The 26,458-nt window shown below is 40.7% G+C and overlaps 1 protein-coding gene across 6 annotated transcripts in view; it reads left to right on the top strand.

Moving 5' to 3' along the window:
- The window catches only part of mAChR-B (muscarinic acetylcholine receptor), a 40,958-nt gene that overhangs the window by 10,560 nt on the left and 3,940 nt on the right, over positions 1–26,458 (top strand). Inside the window, exon 1 of one of the 6 annotated variants that reach the window (XM_069053398.1) lies at positions 2,654–2,798. The exons of the other annotated variants lie outside the window; for them this stretch is intronic. The gene's annotated coding sequence lies outside the window, so the exon portion shown is untranslated. Of the gene's footprint in view, positions 1–2,653; positions 2,799–26,458 lie in introns of those variants that run through there. 6 annotated transcript variants of the gene reach the window in all.

Genomic DNA, 26,458 nt, shown 5'->3' with positions numbered 1-26,458 from the left:
ACACAAAACTATCGATTGTGTGTGAACGAGCAACGTCTATTAATTTTAATATCAGTAACACCCCCTCAAGTTGCTTTTAAGTTTCACCTGTTCGAATCGAGTTGTGATCTGATATACCCCTAATGAGCGCCTGCACGTCACCTGTGAAAAGCATTGTTTGCATTTCTGTGTTTTATTTGCTTCGAGCTCATGTTTAAATTTCGATTCATTATACAATGCGAGACTGCGAATCTTGAACAATCATTAGAACTCAAACAATTCAAAACGGGCGAACAAATCAAAGAAACAGTTCGTGCTCCTTGAAGAGGCTTGCTCAACTTGTAAATATTAATTTGGAAAATACCTTCAATAAATTAAACCTCCCTTGGAGTGCCGAAGAGTTCTCGTTTATCCGTCGACTTCAATTTCTTTAACGACAAAATTACAACAATTGTATCTATTCTCGACACATTTCAATGCAAGACGCAGCTCCATCCTGTTGAATCAAAATTTTCCTTGCTTAAGAATTTTTGAAGTGAAAACTTCTTTAGGCGCGCCACATACATTTTATTCCCGGACAGTGAATTAGTTTCATCCGACACGGTAAAATCGTTCGCAGCACAAGCTAAAATCGAAAAATCGTTCGCAGCTCAGCGAAAATCGTTCGCAGCACGACACGGCAAGCTTAAATCAAGGGAGTCGAGTTTTTAGCGGAGCGAGCGAAAAACAATCAACTGTGCGTCACTTGTCAATTTTAAATTTTCATTGTACAGTGGGGAGCACGGAATTTCGCACACCAATTTGTATGTCATTAAAAAAAACTATCTAGTCTAAGCTTTATGGTCATTATAATCAATCATGATATATGTGATCATGATTGATGTTTCACCTAAACTGTCACGAAACTGCCGCCAGTATCTCATTTTAATAAAATTATGTCAGTGAAATGTCCAATGTGTGCGAAATTCCGTGCTCGCCACTGTACGTTGTGTTGTGACCTGCCTGACCTCAGTGCAGAGCTGCAGGAGTAACTGTATATACCATGGTGTCCCCCCAAAAAAAAGACGAGTCCATAGCTCCCTTATTTATCGGAGGATTTTAATTATCTATGCACCAAATTAAATGGTTGTTAATAGGCTGCAAAACGGCTTAATAAATTCATGTATAGCTCCAAGGGCTTCAAGCCTAAACTGTCAGGATATTTCACGAGTGATAATAAGTCTGACGTAATTTAAAATGCAACCCACACTATATTTCCGAAAAAAGCTGGCTACTGACATTAAAATGTCCGTCTTTTTTTGAAAATGTATTGTGGGTTGAATTTATTATTCCGTCAGGCTCATTATCACTCGTGAAATACCCTGTATAGTTTTATATAATATAAACGATAAAGACACGACAAATATTGTAAGTTTACAGATGAATGTAGGATTTAATACGCAATTCTCAATTATATGGCTTCAACAATGCATCTATTGGAAAAATTTGTGTAGCAAAATATGAAGAGAAAAATGGACAAATCATCATAATACAGGGTATTGCTATGGAAACTTGTGTTGTGTTCAATATCATCGTCAAGAAAATAAAACTTAAACATCCAAACCTAACCTCACAAATTTGCCAGAGTGTACAGTTGCGGAATTAAAATTTCGGGCACTATTTTTCTGTCACTTCAACAAAATCTCTGTAAAGCACCTTCTACTGTCATCATGACTGACATTCAAAAATTTATCTTTCCTGTGTCAGTCACCCAATCAATTTTGAATTTTGAGATTTCAGTTAGTTGCACTGAGTGTCATTAAATCATGGCTTTGATATGTTGCCTACCCGTTATTATGTCACAAATGACAATTTTTGAATGCCAAAGAGACAAAAACATGACAAGAGTAAAAAATAATGTTATTAACGTAAAGGTTGTTTTAGAGTTTATATCATGACATTGACACATGACATTGACCATAGTGTCCGAAATTTTAATTCAGCAACTGTACCTCTAAAAGCGGACGTATTTGCAGTTTCTATTGAAAAATACAGATTTTTATTATTATTTTATTCCTCCATCATAGAAGTTTTCACTTCTGTCGTGCGGTCTTAAGCACACACTCTTTTTTTTTCCTACTGTTGTTAGACCCTCTCTGAGATTTTATTTTCTCCCTGACTTGAAAATACATTTGCTTAAATATTTTACGGTGAATTTCGATACCACATTTAACAATTTCGCGTGTGCACCTAAACATATCCATTTCCTGTTCCTCTGAGCCTCACGTGCCGACATTTTGATCCTGTCTAGAAACGGAATGTCTTTCCAGAACATATTAGTCGTGAATTCGTTTAGACGTTGTAAAGTATCTCCAAACCAAAAAGATTAAAAACTCTCTCACGAACCGCGAACCGAGTTATTTTATATCAAGTTTCCGGATTTCATATTTTGGATTTTATTGCCGCATAAAATAAATGCCTAAAAAGCATCCAAAAAAACATAAATCATTCAGACAAACCTTGCTACTTAGATTCTAAATTGTTGGTGTATGTTGGGTTGCATAACTGCCAAATGATACTTTTTATCCGGTGCGATTTTAACGTTGCTTTTATGGCAATATGCCTTTCCGGTGTGACAAGGAAGTGAAAACAAATAAATTCCAGTAAAACACAACGTTAGCAGCGTGACTAACAGGACTTTTCACTCGCTCGTGAGTAAAAGTTTTCGATTGCCGCAAAGTGGTGTGGTAGTGTTGTGCGTTTTATTACCAATAATTTATTGATTAAGTGATAGTGAGAACGTGCAATTGGTTCGGATATAAGACGCGTGAAATCCTCTGGTAGGTACTGGGAGAGTCTTCAGTGTGATGCGGCATAAAATCCGGTGCTTACTGACGAGCAAAACCCATTTCTGTTTAGCTGTGAAGTGGATGGTCCTCCGGTTAATCTGGCTTTGTGAGCGAGGCAACGATACTACCAAGTTGTAAAACATGCGTCGCGTCCGCTAAAAATCCCCTCGAACGAGAAATCGCTTTATCTGGTAAATGTAGAAACGAGAGCGGCTACGCGAAATGACGGTTCTTTGGACATGCGAATCATCTTTTATAGAACGCGAGGGACTTGTTCAATGTGCCATAATGCTTTACAGATTTAAGCCGACCTTAGAAATCTGGATTATGATGGATTTAGTGTCTTGACGTCGTACATCTGCACGTATGTTCCGACAACTGAACCTGAATAGGATGAAAGTGTGTGTGAAAAATTTCGTTTTGTCGAAATCCCCATCCTCGACGAGGCACAAAGAAAGACGTATTCGACTTACAAATGGTGCTTAAATAAGACTTACTCCAAGATCCATTACCCACAAGAATAAATTACGAAGGGGATTCACACGACAAAATGTACGAAAAGAAATCCCACTCGATGTCAAAAATAAATAACGGCCACAAAAATTAATAAATCAATGTTTCATATTTCATGAATAATTAATCAGTTTAAAATTCATTTTAAACGATGTGACCACAACTAATAATAATAAATTTATAACGTAGGTATTGATTATTTTTTCAAATGTGTACAGCAACACGATTTTTTTTCTTATACATATTAAAAACCAAACTTTTTCTCACATTGAGACCGAAATGTCTCAATGATACAAAAAATAATTAATAAAGAGGACTCGTTGTCGCACTAATGGCCTCCCTAATCACGTGATAGTCTTTACTAAGTATTTCACAATGAGAATAATCCAGCCCTAATGTGGTGCATTAACGTGTCCCCTCGCAACAATTTTTGCTTCTTTGATATGATAATTTGACGCATTTCAAAGCCCCCGCTCTGTATCTATCTGCAACGGCATTTATTTTGCACAGTGATTATATCGCAGTATCAAAAAGTGGGCACATAATTTTATGAAATGGAATTTCCCCCCGTTTTAATCAGTGTCGCCGCACAGTTCGAATAAATTAAAATCGTTCATTTTTTACGTCCTCCTTTCTAATCAACTGGGATGGAAGCAACAGCGAAATTGACAGTGATGTCTAGTTCAAATTAGTAAATGACGTTTATGATGGATACGAGTATGGTGTGTATGCAAGAAAGTTTCACCTGCTGGGAGTTAGACGTACGAATTTGCCAAAAACAGCAGAGGAAAGCTTGTCAGGTGTAAAATGTTTAACACTAATTGTTGCTCTCTCCGATTCCCGTGGAAATTTGGTCGGTGATACCTGAAGTGAATGACCCAGTTCCACGATGCGTTATTATCATGTATCTTGGTTGTTAGCAACTGCTCTCCCGATGTGTGAATTCAGTTCGAAACATGTACGATTAAAATGTTACATTGTAAGAACATAATGTATCGCAGCTAATTGTAACCGTACGGTTAACAACCGCTGTAAAATGCACAAGTGTGCAGTCGTTGTAAAACACTGAAATATAGCCAGAATTTTAAATGACTCGTGCAGAAATGCTCGTCGAGAGTCGAACAGAATTTAACTGTTGGGTAAGTGTTGTACATGATAAATCCAAAAATAGACACAATAACTGTCATTCATTATGCGGTTTGATCGGTAAACATGTTATTTCCTAAATTTATGGTATTGGTCGTGAAATACAGTTTGATTTCCTTCGCTTGTTCACGATTCTGCAATTAAAAAAATTGAAACAATTGTAACCACAACAATCGATAATTGATGTTTGCTAATACCATTTGATTGTTGTCTAGATTACGACCGAAATATATGAAAGTTCCATCAATTTGTGCGACGTCACGAGATTGTGCTTTTGTATTTTGGTGGATGCGCCGGGTTAGTTAACACGTCCTGTCACACTGGTCAACAGCCAAACCGTTTTCTGGACCCAATAAGTCACTTTAGATTAATACGTGACTTATAATTAAGAACGTGATGGCAAAAAATTATTGTTTGGTCTAGTTTTGACGATGCAGCGTATTACGCTTCCAATCAATACAAGTTTGCTACTTGTATGGGATCAGATTGGTTAAATTTATACCTTATTCATGCACCAAATATCCACCAGCGTCACAATATACGCAGAACATAGACGTGGCAACGCTGTTGAAATTTGATCTAGGGGAAAATGAAAAGTTACTCGTACGTTAGTTCTTCCACACAATGTATTACCTACTATTTTGTTCTTTTTACGGCATTACATTAAGTTTGGACAAAAATGAACTCCTTTCAGTTGTCAAATTGTCTTTAGTTACGATATGGGATTTGGGAATATAAAATAAAAATCACTATAGTTAATAATTTTCTTTATCCAACATTCAATAGTAATATCGTGTTTTACTAGTTAGTTTTAATTGAGTAAACTGGGCTATAACTAGTCTGTTGTTTTAACCCACGTTGCCATTTGCACCGTGGGTTATAACATACATAACCCACGTTGCCATTAGCACCGTGGGTTATTAACGTTCATAACCCATCGGGAGCAGAATTTCATCAATAATGTCATTATCTAAAAATTTTGGAATATTGGATAAAACGTTGTATGGCATACGTGGGTTATTAAGTACTACCCACTCGAGGTAATAACCTACTCGGGCAAGCCCTCGTAGGTTACAAATACCTCTCGTGGGTAATATCTTAAATAACCCACTTATACCATAAATAACTATTATTAGGTAAACTTGAATGCAAGTAAAACATCAAATTTTAAATTGTCAAATTGACATTATCAAACTGATTTTTTTTAAAACACGCCTAAAGACTGTAGCGTTACGAAACGCCACAATGGCGATTGGCCGGAGTAGGAGGCCACGAGGTCCTACTTATGCTCGCGGGGCTAATAGATCGCAGTTCGAAGACCCGGAACTAGCAGTTAACGCACGGCATTTGGCAACGCGACGCGCCCACCCTGCCTTCAAGTTTTTTACGTCGCTCATTCCGGAAGCGGAAAGTTTCAATTTAGAGTCATTTGTGCCAGCCACCACGGGGGGGCTGGAAGAACACATGTTACCCCCGCAAATGTCAGGCTGAGGTGGCCTCACGCCTCTAGGTTGGCGAGCTGCAACCTATCTTTCAGAACCCCACTTTCACTTTCTCTTTCTCTTCACTTTCTCTTCTTCTCTTCTCAGCGATAGGTGACCGTACGGCAATGTTGGGTCCCTTTTCCTCTTTAGTAACTTGCCGGAAAGTCATCTCCTTCTTTTCAACCCCATCTTTCTTCCTGTCCTTTTTTTGACCTGCGAGTTACGGCAATTAACATCAGGATAGACGTGCACGACTTACCGACACAATACCGTCCAAAATCTGAATTCTCCCGCTCGGTATAATTTCGAGGTAAACAAACCGACGCCATGACGGTCCACCTGTCATGACACGCGCACGTGTAGTACCACCGGAAATGCACATTTTTGATTGCGCAGTACCACGCAAGCGCAGCCCGCCTTATAGCACAACTGAATAAGGTCGAGAATCGCGCGCGTGACGATTTTCGCGATTTATGGGACTGCGGTACCGAGATTAAAAATGCGGAAGTCGGACACTTCGTCGAGAGCCGTCGAAGCGACGCCAGCGAAGCGCCTTTTAGAGTTCGTGGTCGAGTGACCCCTCGCACTATAGAGGTAATTATCGTTCAATTTTGAATTCATTTCACTAAGACCATGTATTAGGGGTGGTTCGATCCAGTTTAGAGTCAATCCCGTTTGGATGAATTGATCCAGTACCGTATCGCAACTTTAGAGTACCGAAAATTTTTGAGTAAAGGAGTGCCGGAAGGACTTCGATTTAGCGCCAAGAACCCCCTTTTTCGCTGAAAGGGGTCGTTCGCAGGGCGATTCGTAGCCAGATCGTTCGCAGGGCGATTCGTAGCCAGATCGTTCGCAGGGCGATTCGTAGCCAGATCGTTCGCAGGGCGATTCGTAGCCAGATCGTTCGCAGGGCGATTCGTAGCCAGATCGTTCGCAGAGGCGACCATTTTGGAGAACATCGTTCGCAGAGGCGATCGTTTATTTTGAGCACCGTATCGCCAAGGTCACACCGCAAGTCAAAAGGACGCTATTCGAGGAGACAACAGACCCGTCATAAAGCTAAGTCGCCATATTTTTTTACCGCGGCATTGCAAAATTTAGGAACGCCTCGAATTTCTCGCTTCTCGCTTTCATAATTTTTGTATGTTCACTAAATTTTTTTGAAACTTTGCAAATGTTTAGAATTTTTTTGTAAGAACCTTTTCATTCAATCTCCAGTGTCAACTTAAAGAAATTTCAGTCAAATTTAACGTTTCGGAACTTCACCGATTTAAACTTTCCTATCAGGATCAATTTTAATTTTTTGTCAAGGTGACACCCCAATCTTGACCTTGGGTTTCATTAAGTTTACATTTAATAATTAGCTCGATCAGAAGGAAGTCTAAGTTCGGGAGGTTCCTCATCAGGAATCAAAACATCCTTTATTTCGTCGAAGAATATCATGTTTAGTTTAAGATTCGGTCACATGTGAAAGAAAAGCTTTTCTGGTTACGACCAAAGTAGATATTAAGGCCACCAAAAAGTACTGGTTCCGCATCTTTCAATTTTCATCTAGTAGTTACAAGCGAACCATTATCGCATTCGTGTGAACCAGTACCGAACCACCAAATACTGTTCTGTGGATAATTTTGCAGTAACCGAATAAACCAAAATTTGTTTAACGATCAGAAAGCGTTTGCTTTTACTTACCTTCGACGAGTAAGATCTGAGCACTTGTCCCGGCAGCTGGACAAGCAACAACCAGCTCAAGACAATAGCTGCCTGGCGCCCATTTTTTAAAAATCCGAACCCACGCCCTCTGCCCCGAAAAACCCCCTGGGAGCCCGGAGCTGTCACTGGCCAACTTTTGGTCACACAAATTTTGACGCCCAGAACGTGGGGCTCGATTTTTTGGAGCAACCACAAATTTTCGTTTATCGTTCATCTTCATTGAGGCTCAGTCACTTTTTTCAATCGGAGCAAAGGGAGTTGGTAAAGGTTTATTGAAAGTTGAATTTTTTGATTGTGTGTTAATGAGAAGCGGAAATTTAGCGGCGAATTCATTGTTTGAGTAGCGGTCTTATCTTGTACCCTCGACGACAAAAACCTTTTCTCGGAATCGACTATCGTGTTGCGCGCTGTTTTTTGGTAGTGTTTTGACCGGCGTTTTTATTGCGTTACCGACCCGTGGAATCGCGGTGAGTCTTCGTCAAAATGGACGAACAATTCAAGGTCAAGCATTTACTAGCTGACGAGCTGACGTATGAATTGCGTATACGCGGCATCACGACTAGCCGAAACCAGGACGATAAGAGGAAACTGTTAGCGAGAGCTCTGTCCAAAGAACTAGGTCGACCGGACGAATACTTTCTGTCACTTCATGACGCAGAGTATGATCACGACACCGAGGTCCAGGCCATTGAGGACACCCTTGAGAGCATACGCACGATTTTGACAGAATTTGAAGGAACGGCGGAAGACATGATCTTCAAACGGTTGAAGACCCGTCTAACGCACCTTTCATTTCGCATTCGGCGAATGAGACGCGAGCGAGATGCGGAGTATAGAAATGAGGCGTACGCGACATGTTTGTTGCTCGAAGCTGATCTTCACGACAAGGCAGCAGAAGCGAGCCCGGTTACGGTGGAAGCGCCACCAGTCGTCGCGACTACTCCCATTTACGTGCACCCTCACGCGAGATCTCCGGAACCGAAACTAGTGCCAATTCACACCTGGGGCGTATCTTTCAACGGGGAGGAAAATGGAATGACGGTGAACCAGTTCTTGGAACGGGTAGAGGAACTGTCGGTAGCGCGAAACGCAACCAACAGGGACCTTTTTAACGCGGCCATTGATCTCTTTAGCGGCAAAGCGCTGATTTGGTATCGTTCTGTTCGGAGCAGATTGAGCGATTGGGACGAAGTGGTTCAGTTGTTGAAACAGGAATTTCTTCCACCGGATTTCGATGAATTGTTGTGGGACGAAATCAAGGGCAGGCTTCAGGGCAAAAGCGAGTCGATAACCATTTACGTTGCGGTTATGGAGACGCTTTTTGCTAGACTTAGTCGACCACCGGCGGAGATAACCAAGGTAAAGACGATTCGGAGGAATTTGCTTCCATGTTACCTTAACCAGCTTAGCATCACCGAAGTTGTCACCGTACCGGAGTTGATTAAGTTGTGCAAAAAAGTGGAGGAGTTATCGGCTTTGCGGCAGAAACATCGCGCTGCACCCAAGTCATCTTGCGTGTTGGAGCCAGAGTTGGCATATGTTCGGGCGAGCGAACCCGCGAAAGCGAGTCCACGCGCCATCGTCGTGAAGGAACCCTCAGGCAATTCAGCCAGACGGAGTGAACCCGCGAGTTCGTCCTCCAGGTCGTTCAAGTGCTGGAATTGTCAACAGCCGAATCATTCGTTCATGAACTGTCGACTGAAAAGAAAGCAGTTTTGCTACCGTTGTGGGGAGCCAGACGTCACCTTGGCGACCTGCAAAAAGTGTAATCCGTCGGGAAACGCGCAGTAGGGACGCGGCAGACTTGCGGCCGTGCTACGTTCCTAAAACATCCCAAGGCCGATGTAAACGCATCGATCATCGCGAAACGTACGGACACCCAGTGGAACGCTTGGTTAGACGAAGTCAAAGAGTTTTGCAAGCCTTCTCGGGCAAATTCCGCTTCCATTTTCGTCAGCAAAACCAATGACAATAGGCCATTTATCAGACTGCGTCTAAACAATAAGGAAACTGAAGGACTCGTGGATTCCGGTTCGAATTGCACTATAGTTGGTGGAAAAGGAGCCGATTTAATTCATTTTCGCGCAGGTGGAAAAACTTTCCCATCTCGGCTAAAAACCATCAGAACTGCCGACGGAAAACAACATCCGGTAACCAAAGCTATCGAACTAGAAGCAGTGTTAGACTCGTCGAGACGGCGAATTCGTGTCTACTACGTGCCAGATCTTCAGCATAGCGTCATATTAGGGTGCGACTTTTGTAGATTATTCGGACTCAAGATAGATTTCGCGGGTCACAAAATTGAAGTAGCGTCGGATATCGTAAGAGTACCAGAATGTGACGCGGTGACGGAGTGTGGCGCGGATCGGCATGAGATCACCGAGATCATCCGGAAAAATTTAGATTTGTTGAGCAACGACGGAAAGTTAGGGAGGACACACAAAATGACAGTCACAATCGACACGGGAGAAGCATTGCCGATCAAACAACGTCCGTATTGGTGGTCTCCGTACATGCTTGCGGAAGTCAACAAAGAAATTGACCGCATGCTCGAGAACAATGTCATATCGCCTTCTGACAGTCCGTGGTCTTCTCCAATTTTGTTAGTAAAGAAATCTTCCGGTGAATACCGACTTTGCTTTGACGGTCGCAGGCTCAATGCCGTGACAAAACGTGACAGTTACCCATTACCGCGTGTCGACAGGATTCTCAGTATGTTGCGAGGAGCAAAGTACATCAGTTCGATCGATCTCAAGAACGCTTTTTGGCAAATCCCGTTAGATTCAGAGTCTAGACCGAAGACAGCTTTTGCGATTCCCGGCAGAGGTCTTTTTCATTTTAACGTATTACCGTTCGGACTGACAAACGCAGCCCAGAGGCAGCAGTGTCTCATGGACAGAATTTTCGGACCTGAACTAGAACCTCACGTCTTTGTTTACCTGGACGATCTAATCATTATCGCCCCGACATTCGAGAAACACATACAAGTTTTGAGGGAGGTGATACGACGTCTTCGAGACGCGAAACTCACCGTGAATGCGAAAAAGTGTCAACTTTTCCGCTCAAGTTTGAAATATTTGGGTTTCACTGTCGATGAACATGGTCTAGGTACCGATCCAGACAAAGTAGCGGCCATGGTGAGCTATCCAGTCCCGAAGACTAGTACCGAAATCAAACGTTTCGTAGGCATGTGTTCTTGGTATAGGCGTTTCATCCCTCATTTTTCGACCCTCATGTCCCCGATAAACGCGTTACTTACCGGAAAGCGAAAGCGACAGAAAACGGAGTGGACTCCTGAAGCTCAGGAAGCTTTTCAGAAAATCAAGGATGCACTTGTTTCAGCACCCGTATTGTCAAGTCCTGATTTCTCGAAACCTTTCGTGATCCAAACTGACGCTTCAAACACCGGTCTAGGAGCAGTTTTAACGCAAGATTTAGACGGAGATGAGAGAGTGATCGCGTACGCCAGCCGTTCGTTAACAAAAGCCGAGCGAAATTATAGCGTTACGGAACGAGAATGTTTAGCCGTTTTGTTCGCGTTGGAAAAGTTCAGACCTTACGTTGAGGGCACCCATTTCACGATCGTGACGGACCATTATTCATTGCTCTGGTTAAACCGAATGAAGGACCCAGCAGGCAAGTTAGCGCGATGGAGTGTCAAGCTCAATCAATTTTCATTCGATTTGGTCCATCGTAAGGGCAAGCTCAATGTAGTACCGGACGCACTATCGAGACTACCTGCAGAAATTGCTGCGGTAGACATTGACAGCTTTCTCGGCGTGAACTTGAATGATTTGGACGAGTCGTACACGCGACTTCGCGACAACATAATCGCCAATCCTCAAAGAAATCCATCATGGAAAGTCGAGAACGGTTTCGTGTATCGATTCGTACCGAACAAAATTGTACTACCCGGCAACGTCCCGGAGTGGAAGCTTTTAGTACCGCGAAATCAAAGAACAAAAATTTTAGAATCATGTCATGATGCACCGACATCAGCTCATTTCGGGTACTACAAGACACTTTCAAGGTTATCCATCAATCACTTTTGGCCGAAAATGCGTCGTTCCGTCATTCGTTACGTTCGAAACTGCAAGGTTTGCAATGAGCAAAAAGCACCGAACACCGCTCGCGCAGGGCTTATGGGAAAAGAAAAAAAGGTTCAGTTTCCGTGGCAAATGATTTCCGTTGATTTGATTGGTCCATTACCGACGTCCACGAAAGGATATTCGTATCTCTTAGTGATCGTAGATTGGTTCACGAAGTACGTTGTACTATTTCCGTTACGAAAAGCTACGAGCTCAAAAGTTACAGAATGTATCGAGAACGGAATTTTTCTTGTGTATGGTGTACCGCAATTCATTTTGGTCGACAACGGCAAGCAGTTTGTCGGAAACGAATTTGTAAAGACTTGCGAGAACTACAAAGTTCAAAAGATCTGGTTCACAGCCAAGTATCACCCTCAGAGCAACCCTGTGGAGCGATACAACCGCACAGTTGGCACTGCCATACGAAGTTACGTCAAAGGCGCTCACAAAAAGTGGGATGCCGAGGTGGCAAAGATCGGGTACGCGATTCGCACAGCGGTCAACGAAGTAACCGGATTCAGTCCAGCATTTCTCAATTTTGGTAGGGTAGTACCCTGTACCGGTGAATTTTACGGCAAAGTAGCGGAAAATCCGGAAACCTTGACGACAGCTGATCGCGAAGATCACGCGAAAAATTTAGAACACCTCAAGACCATCTTGCAGGATGTAACCCAGCACCTTCACAAAGCGCACGAACGCAACGAACGCTCGTACAATCTTCGGAAGCGCGACGCTGAATTTTTTGTAGGCGACAAAGTTTGGAAACGCAACAAAGTACTTTCCAGCGCTGCGAAAGACTTTGCGCAAAAATTAGCGCCACGCTACGTGCTGTGCACGATAACGAGAAAACTATCGAAACTCGCGTACGCTCTCGAAGATGAGAACCGCGCAGATCTAGGTGTTTGGCACATGAAAGATTTGAAAGAATTCAGAGGATCTCTGGCAGAAGCCGAAGAACCGTAGCGAGCTTTGCATTTCACTTTTTCGTACCGTTCAATTTTTCGATTAATTCTTTTGTCCTCCTTTGGAATGTTGACGACAGTAAAATTTTACCGTGGAGTTTGTTCAGGAAAAGTTTATTTAAGAACCCCAAATTATGACATTTAACCGGACTTGACTTACATCATACCGCAGTACTCAAGTACTAATTGACATTGAGATTCAGTTTTCAATCGTTTGATACGCGCAGATATCGACAAGCCATTTTCGTGGCGAAACCAAAACTTTTCCAGTGATCAAATTTTGACGTTTTTTTTTGTGAAGACTTCATCTTCGTTTTTTTGTAAAAAGTAAAAGGCAACTGAGTTACCTTTTCCTTTTTCTTTTTGAGGAGGGGGGTAGTGTAGCGTTACGAAACGCCACAATGGCGATTGGCCGGAGTAGGAGGCCACGAGGTCCTACTTATGCTCGCGGGGCTAATAGATCGCAGTTCGAAGACCCGGAACTAGCAGTTAACGCACGGCATTTGGCAACGCGACGCGCCCACCCTGCCTTCAAGTTTTTTACGTCGCTCATTCCGGAAGCGGAAAGTTTCAATTTAGAGTCATTTGTGCCAGCCACCACGGGGGGGCTGGAAGAACACATGTTACCCCCGCAAATGTCAGGCTGAGGTGGCCTCACGCCTCTAGGTTGGCGAGCTGCAACCTATCTTTCAGAACCCCACTTTCACTTTCTCTTTCTCTTCACTTTCTCTTCTTCTCTTCTCAGCGATAGGTGACCGTACGGCAATGTTGGGTCCCTTTTCCTCTTTAGTAACTTGCCGGAAAGTCATCTCCTTCTTTTCAACCCCATCTTTCTTCCTGTCCTTTTTTTGACCTGCGAGTTACGGCAATTAACATCAGGATAGACGTGCACGACTTACCGACACAATACCGTCCAAAATCTGAATTCTCCCGCTCGGTATAATTTCGAGGTAAACAAACCGACGCCATGACGGTCCACCTGTCATGACACGCGCACGTGTAGTACCACCGGAAATGCACATTTTTGATTGCGCAGTACCACGCAAGCGCAGCCCGCCTTATAGCACAACTGAATAAGGTCGAGAATCGCGCGCGTGACGATTTTCGCGATTTATGGGACTGCGGTACCGAGATTAAAAATGCGGAAGTCGGACACTTCGTCGAGAGCCGTCGAAGCGACGCCAGCGAAGCGCCTTTTAGAGTTCGTGGTCGAGTGACCCCTCGCACTATAGAGGTAATTATCGTTCAATTTTGAATTCATTTCACTAAGACCATGTATTAGGGGTGGTTCGATCCAGTTTAGAGTCAATCCCGTTTGGATGAATTGATCCAGTACCGTATCGCAACTTTAGAGTACCGAAAATTTTTGAGTAAAGGAGTGCCGGAAGGACTTCGATTTAGCGCCAAGAACCCCCTTTTTCGCTGAAAGGTAATTACCGAATCTTCCGATTTTCACAACACTAACGACAATTCGTTAGGGATCGTTCGCAGGGCGATTCGTAGCCAGATCGTTCGCAGGGCGATTCGTAGCCAGATCGTTCGCAGGGCGATTCGTAGCCAGATCGTTCGCAGGGCGATTCGTAGCCAGATCGTTCGCAGGGCGATTCGTAGCCAGATCGTTCGCAGAGGCGACCATTTTGGAGAACATCGTTCGCAGAGGCGATCGTTTATTTTGAGCACCGTATCGCCAAGGTCACACCGCAAGTCAAAAGGACGCTATTCGAGGAGACAACAGACCCGTCATAAAGCTAAGTCGCCATATTTTTTTACCGCGGCATTGCAAAATTTAGGAACGCCTCGAATTTCTCGCTTCTCGCTTTCATAATTTTTGTATGTTCACTAAATTTTTTTGAAACTTTGCAAATGTTTAGAATTTTTTTGTAAGAACCTTTTCATTCAATCTCCAGTGTCAACTTAAAGAAATTTCAGTCAAATTTAACGTTTCGGAACTTCACCGATTTAAACTTTCCTATCAGGATCAATTTTAATTTTTTGTCAAGGTGACACCCCAATCTTGACCTTGGGTTTCATTAAGTTTACATTTAATAATTAGCTCGATCAGAAGGAAGTCTAAGTTCGGGAGGTTCCTCATCAGGAATCAAAACATCCTTTATTTCGTCGAAGAATATCATGTTTAGTTTAAGATTCGGTCACATGTGAAAGAAAAGCTTTTCTGGTTACGACCAAAGTAGATATTAAGGCCACCAAAAAGTACTGGTTCCGCATCTTTCAATTTTCATCTAGTAGTTACAAGCGAACCATTATCGCATTCGTGTGAACCAGTACCGAACCACCAAATACTGTTCTGTGGATAATTTTGCAGTAACCGAATAAACCAAAATTTGTTTAACGATCAGAAAGCGTTTGCTTTTACTTACCTTCGACGAGTAAGATCTGAGCACTTGTCCCGGCAGCTGGACAAGCAACAACCAGCTCAAGACAATAGCTGCCTGGCGCCCATTTTTTAAAAATCCGAACCCACGCCCTCTGCCCCGAAAAACCCCCTGGGAGCCCGGAGCTGTCACTGGCCAACTTTTGGTCACAAGACAAAATAGCTCATTTTCAATAATCTAACATAATTGATAACCAATGATAATGATAAAATTCTACAGTGTGGTCAATATAAATGCGACTACGAAAAACAAAACTTTTGGAAACTCGTGACGTGGCTTCAATGGTGCCAACACCAATGAAAATGAGAGGTTAAAAAAGTAAAATATAAATATTAGCCGAACTCCAGCAATCAACATTATCCTCGTTCAAATTTCCAAAATAAGATCCCGTCATAAATATTGTGTATAATACTTTGTATACATTTTTCAAAATAATATTTGTGTAAACACTTCAAAAATAATGTCACAATTGACAAGTGACAGTTATTTTCCATACCCGTCCCTTATCATATTGGACATATTCTTTTTCCATTAAATAGCGGAGCAAGTTGTAACTTTAGGTTAGAATATAGTTATTTATTTTGGCACAGACAGCTCAAATATTGTCAAACTGCATTGTTTAATACATCAGAGAGGACGGTTGAAGTGAAAAATGTCCCAGAATTGCGCGATTTACTGACTACTGAGATACGTGTGTGGTTGCGAGAGGAGAAGAGAATGTGTTCTTTCTCTTCCTCGACTTTTGTTGGTCACGGTTTGGTTCTTTGCAAAAAATGCACCAATGAGCAATGAGAGACGACGACGAAAGCTTCTGACACTATGGTTTCTCCATCAAAAGCGGCCACAACTCCTACACCGAGTAAACTTGCTAGTTATTTTTATAACCTTACTTTTTAAACTTATTGCAATTGAGTTCCACGAAAGAAACAGGTTCAAAGCTAAAATTTGTTGAATACTGTTCTGTTTTAATTAATTTTAATTTTAATTAAGTTCGAACTGGTTCAAAAGCAACAAACCAGTCCGAGTGACTTTTTTTTGTTTTATCTTCTAGAGCAGCTTTGCATGGGTCGTCGTCGTCGCGGAGGAATTCTCGTGGACATACACCAAACATTTTTAAGCCAACAGCGATGAGTTAACATTGTAAACAGGATCAGATTTATATGATACGGTGAAAGAAATTTTGCTCGAGTTAAATTCTAGCAAACATGCTCGAGGCCGTCAGTTCAATAAAAAGATGTCTCCGTTCTGGTACAGATAGGTAAATTATCGATTTTAGATAAAAACAGCAATACGGCGGACTCTGGAAGTGTAAAAAGTCGCCGTAAAAACATTACTTCTCTGTACATACTTGATATTGATTAGGCCCTGAATGACTTGGGTGACAGGTGAAGCGGCGATTTTCTTTTACACCTTTTTGTGTCATTTATCAGTTTTATTTGCTGAAAGAGGGAGTCCTTTTTACAGTAATAAAGCCGTGTTCTGTACGACACATTTTGTGGCACATCATGTAATACCCTGATCTGTACAGAACCGTGCAAGTTTTATCGAAACATTTTCCCTTCTTAGCGGCCGTAATCATGCATGTTTAGAACCGAGAGTCCTTCCTTATCTACACGACACCGCCTGATTCCTGTTCTTTAATGATGCCATCAAATCGAGAATCTGCAACCTGATCAAGCGGTTTTATTCGCTCCTGTGATTTTTGCCAGTCAAAACTTATAGCTCCTTAAATTGGACAGTGATTCGACTCTCGGCGCTAATAAATTAGAAAGTCGTAGAAAAGTTATAAATTTAATAGTGTGCACTTTCCACGTGTTCAGAAAGCAAACTTAATTAAACCATCGAGTAATTTATGGCAAACCCATCCGTTGCGCGGAGCCTCATCGGAGCAGTTCTAAATGCTCAAAAACGACGATGTCAACCGAGTGAATAAATATTACGAATGTTTTGTACGAGATGAAGAACGGCCCGGAATGCGGGCATATTTCATTAGGCACGAATAACTTTCAGGTACATCTGAAACAATATTAGAATATCAAATTCGTCGTGAAAGGTGGCTTAGTGTATGCGGAAAGTTTAAATTTGATCCGTAATGTTCAGTTAACAACAAACTAGATCTAGTAAATTAGGCGACAATGCACCGCCACCACCGCCGACGGGGAATTAACAATTTACATTTGCATTTGATGGAGATAAGCAAGAATTACGCCGCCCATAAAGCCGACCGAATTAAAAGAAGCCGAATTTATGCCGAAAAAATGTGTAAGAGATTGCTGCAGCAAGCCGCCTCCAGAAGTGATTTATCTGGTGTTCGAGTGGGGCTTCGTTTTACAACAATAAAGACTTCTAATAATTCACCGTGATAACAAAAATCGATTGAATTTCTTATTCAGGTAACCTGATCCGTCCTGAAAGGCGCCCCTTTCATTTGATTCCTCTAATTAGCAATAATTGCCCCGCCGAATTGCTAAATTTGATCTGCTCATTAAGAGCCGCACTTGTAAAGACTACACTTTTATTGGGGATTTGAGTGTTGTCGCCACCAACAGGAGGCGAGGGTGGTGATGATTTAGCACGATAAGTTAGCCCCACCGAAAAAATTACAACTGGCTCTACAAGATCTCGCGCATCTTAATGTGTTAAGTAAACATGAACTTCTCTAGTTGCGTGGAGGAGATTGGCGATTGTGGCGGCCTTGAACAGTGTTAAGGGGCGACCCTCACCCACATCTCAGGGTAAAAAAGTTATTTACGACCGAATATAGATATGCTAGATATTCTAGACACGTAAGCCGCGAAGTAGATCCAAACTTGTCATTTTTGACAATTTGTTGTGCACTCAAGACCAAATGAAGCATTTTCACTATTTTCAAATTCATGTCGGTTTCTGTATTCACGGTTTTTATTTTTCGGTCCCTCGGGAACAACCAACATTCAGTTTTATTGATCATTCCACGTTGTATATGTACATTGGCGTGTCGAATATAATTTTACAGTTCCACAATATTAAAAAAAAAAAAATCCTCTCGCCGCTTTGCATATCTACACACTCAAATTCGTTTGATATTTCTTAATTTACGTCGACTCTTAAGGCGCCGATCTCGTTAGGGCACAATAAGGGCCTCCGGTGATTGGTTCAAAAATAGAAACTTGTCTTGATAACAAACCGCTTCTTGTAGCAACACTAATAATGTTGTGCGGGTGAACAGTGTTCATTTGTAGCCAGGTTCACATTGTGTGAATTCGCTTTTCCAGCTTCTCAGTTTGGTCGAGAACTATTGTATGTGTTGTCGTATATCTTCATCTGGCACTGGCATTGTGTCTGATCTCCATTGTCAACCATCACACCACCGTTCACCCCTTCGTGATACCGTATAATGTGAACAAGTGCCCGTGCCACAAAAAATATATTTTTATATAACAGCTCGAGTTTATTTTATGCCAGAATACTAACGTCACTTTTATGTAAATCGCTCTTTACAAGCACTCAGGTCACGTGTAAGTGTTATTTGTTCGTCTCGCAAAAAAATCTAATTGTTACGTAGCGGAAATGTCACGGAAACAGCGCAGTTGCATCGCTGTTATGTAACTGTCGAGGTTGGGATGTGGAGCCGCGACAACGTAATTTCGTTAGGTTTGAGTGTTATTGTGAGAGCGATGTTACACAGGATGTAACTCCGTCACGCTTAATAACACGCTCCTTTCGGGACTTCTTCCAACTTTTGACTAGTTATTAAAGTTGCAAGATTAGCGCAAAAACTTTCGTAGGGCTTATTAGGGCGCTGCAACAGCACACAAGTCGGTAACTAACGCCCCACGCTCGATATAAACCTACCCAAAATGATGCACCGGTGCATATTTTACAGTTACAGATTGCGATAGGGCTGCGGTATGGAGTAGATATCTCTCATCCACCTTCATTTATATTTTATATCGCTACGTCGCTCTCTGAATGGGACCAGAGTAAAATATAAAAGGTGCTGCTCTATACGCCTCGGGAAAGGTTCGGACTTTTTGTTAGTAGTCTTCAAATAGAATTTAAATTACTTGCAACTTGAAGAATTCTTTCCGTAGAGGCTAAAAGAGATCTGCCACGGCTGTGAAATACCGCAAAGGCGGTTTACGTTTCAGACATTCGTCAAATCGATATTATTCGAATCAACGTGTGAAATGCCACAAATGCAATTATACACACCGACGATGAAAAATGTCAACCCGACAAAATATGTGATCAACAAATCAGTTTGAGCAACATATTTCGACTTTCAACATGAAACAACTCCGACGAAACGCACGTAATGTGATTATACCTGTATGAAGTTGCAAAGCTGACTTTCCGCGATTTATCTCATGATTATTCTCAGTGTATCTCTGTTGTCTTGTGCAGAATTTGAATGAGGACATGATGTTTTCCTCTCTGAGGTCTCGCGACTCGACTGTGTTTAATGTTTTTAAAATGTACCGACTTCTTTGTATTGTTAAGGTGTAGGATGTAGGTGGAACAACATTCAATACGCAATAATTGAATTCATTAAAGAATGCAAGTTCTTGGCTTGCAACATCATTCTTTCATAAGTTCAACCGTTCCAAACAAGCTCTCGCTAGTTTTTATGTCTTGTACCTTGAGCTTTTGACGTTTTACCAGTCACAAAAGATAATATAACCTTATGAAACAAGATCAAACAAAACAGTTAAATCTACATATAGTCGTTTTCAACGACATCCGTGCTGTCAGTGTCATTTTTAATATGTTTGTGCAGATTGTACATACCAATTCATAACCAGGATTCAGAGTATAAGCAAATCCTAGTTAAAAAAATGTCAAACAAGAAATTGAGGTTATGGTAAAAGAAAATTGCTATTTCGTCAAACATCAACAACAAATAATAAAACTCAGTCTTCAACATGGAGAAAAACATGGTTAAACCAGGTCATCCTCGGAATCCAAATCAGACTACATGGTTTCTTTGATTTGTTTGAAATTATAGAAAATAATTTGAATTTGTCAATTTGCCGCGTCAAGCTAAATTGCCAAATTAGGAAATTCAAAATTACTAAACTGAAACAGCAAATAATGCCAACATACTGTCATAGTGACAGCACGGATGTCACTGAAAACGACTATACTTTTTTAAATTTTCATTTATAATCATACTTTGATTTTGACATATTTTTGTCGCCTCTTCCGAGATTGTCAATTTGACATTTGACAGTTCACACTTGTTCCGAGTTAGTTCTATATAGGTACCGTGTGAACAACAATTACTGATTGAGTTGGCAATAAATTCTGGTGACTTTTGGTGACTTTTATGTCATGTTCCAACGTGAAAACCATTTTATTATAAAAGAATACAAAAACCAAGACGTTTAAATATGAAATGTATACCAGCTGTCAATAGTGCAATAAAACCGAAATAGGTACAATTTACAGTCTTGAAAATTTCATGTAAATTTTTTTATTGCCAACTGAAACAGTTATTGTTGCTCACCCTGTAGAAGCAAAAGAGTTTTTTTCGAGACTGTCGCGTACACGATATCAGTTATTGTTTTATTATTATTGTTTACACCAATTTATTTATTTTATTATTTTATTTAACACAATCACAGTTTTACTTTCGCAACAATAAAAACAGTTTTATTTCTCACTTTTCAATCAGTTAAACGGACGAAATTTATTGTGAAGTGATTTAATTTTAATTATCATTTCTGGCAATTTGATAATCTTAAAACCCCTTGTTTTTAGGCAACCAAGCAATCGCACTATGTATAGGATAACATAATAATACATGATAGAAACAACAAAAAAACGTGTGGAAAGTGCTTCTTGAACGTTGTTTATGTCTCTGATACGACTGATAATAATCAATCATGTGCATAACTCTTGCTGTCACTATTTCACATGAATGTTAATTTTACCACTGCTGCATTAAAACAGGAAACTGATAAAGAAACTCTGAAAAATATTTCACTCTAGTTTGACAGCTGCTGCAGGGAGACGTTCACTTCGGGATATTTTATATTTTAATAGGATATATTTTACTTTTGTTCAAAAGTTTAGAATTCATTCTACTTCGGTAACTTTATCTTTTCAAAGTTGGTTATCAGTCGAGCTGTTGTATTCTCTCAGGAATAAAGAAAGTGCATTTTAAAATGTATACAAACCGACAATGACGCAAACGTACTTAACAAAAACTGTTAAGAGCAACGGTAAATAAAATTTAACTCTCTCGTTGGTGGTCAACGTTTGCGTCAAAAATACGCTCTTTTACCCAAAAAGAAGAATTCTTTTTGCACTTCTGCCTCTAACGCATCCGACATTATCGCTGTGTGTTGAGGTTTCGGCGACTGCTGCGGTTTTAATTAACTGTTAGTTCTTATTCAAAGTAGTTGCATCTCATCGCAATATCTCCGTCTGGAACGTATTGCAATGAAAAGGCAAACAGCGTTCTGAATTTCAAGTAAAATTTTCAGAAACGGAATTTTCATGAACATCAACTGTCACTTAGGTGGGTTCGCATGTTTCCACATAATACACAAACACTAGTCTGAAACGTGTGTTACAGCGAATGGAACAATGAGTTGTCATGTATATTGAAGAGGATTATATTCACAAATCAATTATTACTGCTCGAACAATAGCGTTTCGTCACATTATACCCCGATACAACGTTAAAAATCGATTCTGCAAACGGAAAGGGGCCCATTTTCCGTCGGATCGACATGATCTAATTTTCCGTTTGCAATTTGGAAAAAGCGAGGAGAAGGATTGTGTCCGACGAAAAACAGACAATGAGCGGTGAATAAGTAAAGTGTTGAATGAAACTCGGTAATATGCACGGAACCCTACGAATTAAACTTTGATTGCAGACGGATTCATCTTCAGACTGGTTATTTGCGATGAGAGATTAGGAGGATGCGGCCCAGAACGGCATCCATAAAGCAACAAAACGTACGCGGATCGCTAAATCTTGTTCCGGCGAGCGCTACGTGTTTGTGCAAGTTTTGTTCATTTTTCGACTTGACGACGCAAAAATTAAACCCGACTCTTCGTCGCTTTCATCTGTCGTTCTCTTCTAACATCCCCTAAAATATTCATTTTCCGGATTGATTTTCACAATATGATGTCGCACTGACACCCTTACTCAGACTACCAATTAAATTGTGCTCGGTAGCACGCATGCTGTCATTTGAACTGTCACGTTGAAAGAATGGCACCTGTCAAAATGGCAACCTTCAATATCTATCATTTCAATTTTCCGCTCGCCGAATTGCCTAAATTAAAATATTTACGAACCGTTTTGTTATCCCATTGTTTTTAATATCCCGTCTGGATCCCTTACTTTTGTTGAATGAGTAATGCTCCAGACTCCGCCTTCAGTTTACAGCTTCTGCATGAAAAACTGATTTCCAATTTCTCGCCGTGATTACATGTATCGCCTACGAATAAGTCAATTTTATCGAATTACACGATCTGCTGGAAGCTATAATGAAATATTCTTCGTAAAAAATTCCAAACATGTCATTTGTCACCTTACCCCATATGCCTCCAATCTTAGCTTTTACAATTACACTTCATTGTCGTGTCCAAGCAGACAAGCCTTATCGGTTCTACCCCAAATTTTCACATATTTTCTAACGAAGGTTCGTTCTGCAATTTAAAATATTCGGATAATTGTATGTTTGGTTGCCTACCCCGAACAAAATTTCTAGTAACTTTCGATGACATTTTTTATTAAGTTAGCTGCTAACTGATCGCTTCTTTGCTTCTAAAGCGCACCTCCCTAAGAAACCACACGAGCTTATCTATTGTCGTGCACCAATTAATCTTACACGGAGCTTGGTGCGCTGTACAAAAATTAACTACCTCCCCAAGAAAATTAACCACCACCTGTATTAAGCTTCTGGTTATTAAAATCCACTGTGTGCTTTGTTAGCAATTTCGCGAATATTTACGTTACCCATCTAACATTCGGTGTACTTAGCCTCTAATTCGGTGAATTCTTTATGAAAGATATTTTTCGAGGCAAGGTAATTAAACGTCGGTTCCGTTAAATAAATGATCGAATTTGCATAGTAAAGTTGGACCGGCTGCATCTTCGCATTCCGTGACCTACCGAAAACAATACATTTCTCGGCATTAATGGAGTGAAACGCGGGTTTTTTGTTTGTTCCTGTCGGAGCTAATTCTTCGTCGATTTGAATGCAGAGAACCGCATTAATAATTCATTCCGGGGGGGCAAATTATGAAGTTTTCAGAGAGCAAAATCAGATTGTCTCATTCGAAAGTAAAATAATCCGTTAGTTGGTGTTGGGTACACAACCTTTGCCTGCTACATGGGCAATAAACGCGCTCTCCACAGTGATGAGGTCGCTGTTTGCTTTGGAGCAACACATTAGAGGATGAAACTGTAAAGGGATTTGCGCTGTTGAATCACAATTACTAAATATGTCCATATCGAGGTGTTCTTTTCTGCGACTCGACGAGTTAAGTAATTAAGACGCTCTGTTTACTCTCTTTTATTAAAACGGTTATTAGACATCTTGTTTTTCTCCCTACAAAGATACGTCTTAATTGCATTTTTCAGTTAATTAGCTGACTACTAATTAAATGAGGGTGAGCTTATTTTTCCGATAGCAACTGTTGCTCTCTAATGGATCAAAGCCGCAACATAGTTGTTCGGCAACAATAAATTAATGAAATTCTCTAGTTAATAATCCGGCAAAGTTTCAAATGCATACTCACCTCTACTGGAAAGCGATCCTTTTGTCCGTGTCATTTAATTATGCTGCATTAGTCCAATTTGATTTCGCACAACGGACAGTAATTTGACATGACATTTATGGCGGATGCGCCGGGATAATTTCCCAAGGAAAAACTTCCACCAACAAGTTGTGTTGGTTTTGTTTTAAATTGAACAAGGTTTTCACGATCAGTGACACCTACCAAGCGCACAATTAATCGATTGAAAGAAGTTATGAGTCAAGACAAGTGAAAACTTTGTCGTTTGTAAAGACTTTGTCGAAATGCGGTTCAAGGTGGGAACAAAAAAAAAAGAAGGGATGATTGAGAAATTTATTCTAAAATCGTGTAGATATGGCTCTGAGTGGAATTGGTTTGGAACTTTGTCGCGTCGCAATCAAGATGGGTATTATTTAATGTGGACAAAGCCGACAGATCAGTAATTGCACAACAGTAACTGCAATTAAGTTTAATGGGGTGCAGATAAATCAAACTCCATTTAGGCGACCATCTTAATTGAGATGTCACCACGTAACAGATTAAATTAATTTTTTATAAAGGGATTGAATCTAGCTAATAGCGACTAGTTATGTTTATGTTACTGTGCAAACGCTTGGCGATCGATGCAACTGGCAAATAACACTGAATGCGGTTAACATTTTAACGAAATGAAGATTAAATGGACGAAATGTTACGACCTGTCCAGTAAGAGACGCTTGCTCGACTAATTTATTTTTGTATTTCGTAGCTTAATAAAAAGAAGAGTGAAGGTCTTAATTCTTGTCACTCTGTTAATTTCGAAATAGTCTCTACGGGGTACAAAGGCAAGCTTTATCGGCTTGTAACAATAGCACATCTTAGAGAAAAGTGCGATCGATATTCGATTAATGTGCAATATCAGATAATGGCTTTAATATAGAGCGTCAATATGGTAATTACTGGCAAGAGGTATGCTCTTGCAAACTAAGGGTTTTGAGGTACGGATGCGGTGAAAAATTATTGCGTATTTAGAAGGACCTCACATCTTGAATGGCAACGCGACTATAAAAATAACGATTGGAAGAATCATATGCAAGGGGAAGCCGCTTTTAATTGAAGAGGGAAATCCTAAATATATTTCCCAGGAGTAACTAATACCCCCGAAGCGCATTTAAGTCATCACTTTCCCCCCAACATCATCATCTTAACGTCATAATCTCCGAACCAAATTGCTTATTAGATTTTGAAGCTTGGACAAGATATCGGCCAGCATCTCGAGTACGTTCCGGTAATTTGACTTAGCACTGGTTTTTCCGCAACCGTCAAACAATTAATCCGGACTTTGATCGAATTCCATTCGAAAATTTATCTGCATCAAAGGCAAACAGTCAGTTTCATTAGGATAAGAAGTCCGTTTTATTGCTCGCGAAATGGAGCGTGAACACTTCTCAGAATTTTTCATTTGCTTATTCATTTAAAATAGAGACAGCGGGGAAAATTAAATTTCGATGGCGGATTAAAAAAGTACTCGACTACATTGCGGGCGTTTTATTAAAATGAAATTTTTTGAATTCGGGCGAAAATTCAGCCGACCGGTGTAATTACGTAACAAATGAAATTTAAAATGTCGCTAATTAAGTAATTTACGGTGTTTTGTACTTGCGAAAAGAAGAGCACAACGGAGTGATCGTCCAAGCAGAATTATTATTGACATTTTATGTGTTCAGTGTGGCGCGGATAATTTCAGTACCACCTCATCCGTGTTAATCTAGGACACTAATTAATTTCCTCCTCGCACAGCAATGCTGCCAACTAAGAATTAGAAAATTGGAAATTTTGAAAAATTTTGCCAATGGTGTGTTAACAGAACACCTGAAGCTTCTCACGTTTAACAGTTCGCGTTGGTTCAATCGATAGACGAGTAACACTGTACTATTCCGGACACGGAATCTTGGCCATAACTGACATTTAACTGACAAATATGTGTGAACTGGCCTTTATTGAATATAACCTAACTTTTGACTCGATAATGCCATTTCCTTGCTTTTTTGATGTCAGAATAAAAACTTCAAAGTGATTTTTAATATTTGTCATTTATTAATGATGCTGATAATTGGTTTACATCATTTATTTTAGAAATGTCAAAAAAATGTTGGCCAAGATTCCGTGTCCGGAATAGTACGTGGGCTAAAGAACTCCAGGAGCTATGACGTATTTGTCATTCTGAAATACGCTTTAGTAGAGTTTGACATTTAAGAGTCGTCCAAGTGAAATCCGCGGTGCATCCAGAGTTGGGTTTAGAACTGTGCCGTCTAGACGTTATCGTTTTGTTGTTTCAATTTATCATCGTGACACGGATCGTATTATGAGTTGGTCTTTTTTGGGAGGCGGAGGATCGTTAGCATGAGTACAGTGGAATTCAATAACCGAACCTTCATTAAAAATTGTGTCATAATTAACGCGTTGCCTCCACCTTATCGCTCGGTCGCAAAGTTTTGCGTTAGGAAGAGGCGTCATAAGCACCAGTCGACGTTAATGAAGCCGTTCGCTCAGTAGCTCGTGTAATGAAGGCAAACCGTCCCGGAATTCCGCTCCTCCACCTCAAATAGATATTACACAGCTCATATCGAAGCGGAA

The sequence above is a fragment of the Tenebrio molitor genome, chromosome 7 (assembly GCF_963966145.1).
Source record: "Tenebrio molitor chromosome 7, icTenMoli1.1, whole genome shotgun sequence".
Classification (NCBI taxonomy): domain Eukaryota; kingdom Metazoa; phylum Arthropoda; class Insecta; order Coleoptera; family Tenebrionidae; genus Tenebrio; species Tenebrio molitor.
Note: the sequence above shows the minus strand (reverse complement) of the source record. Positions and strands in the feature narration are given on the sequence as shown.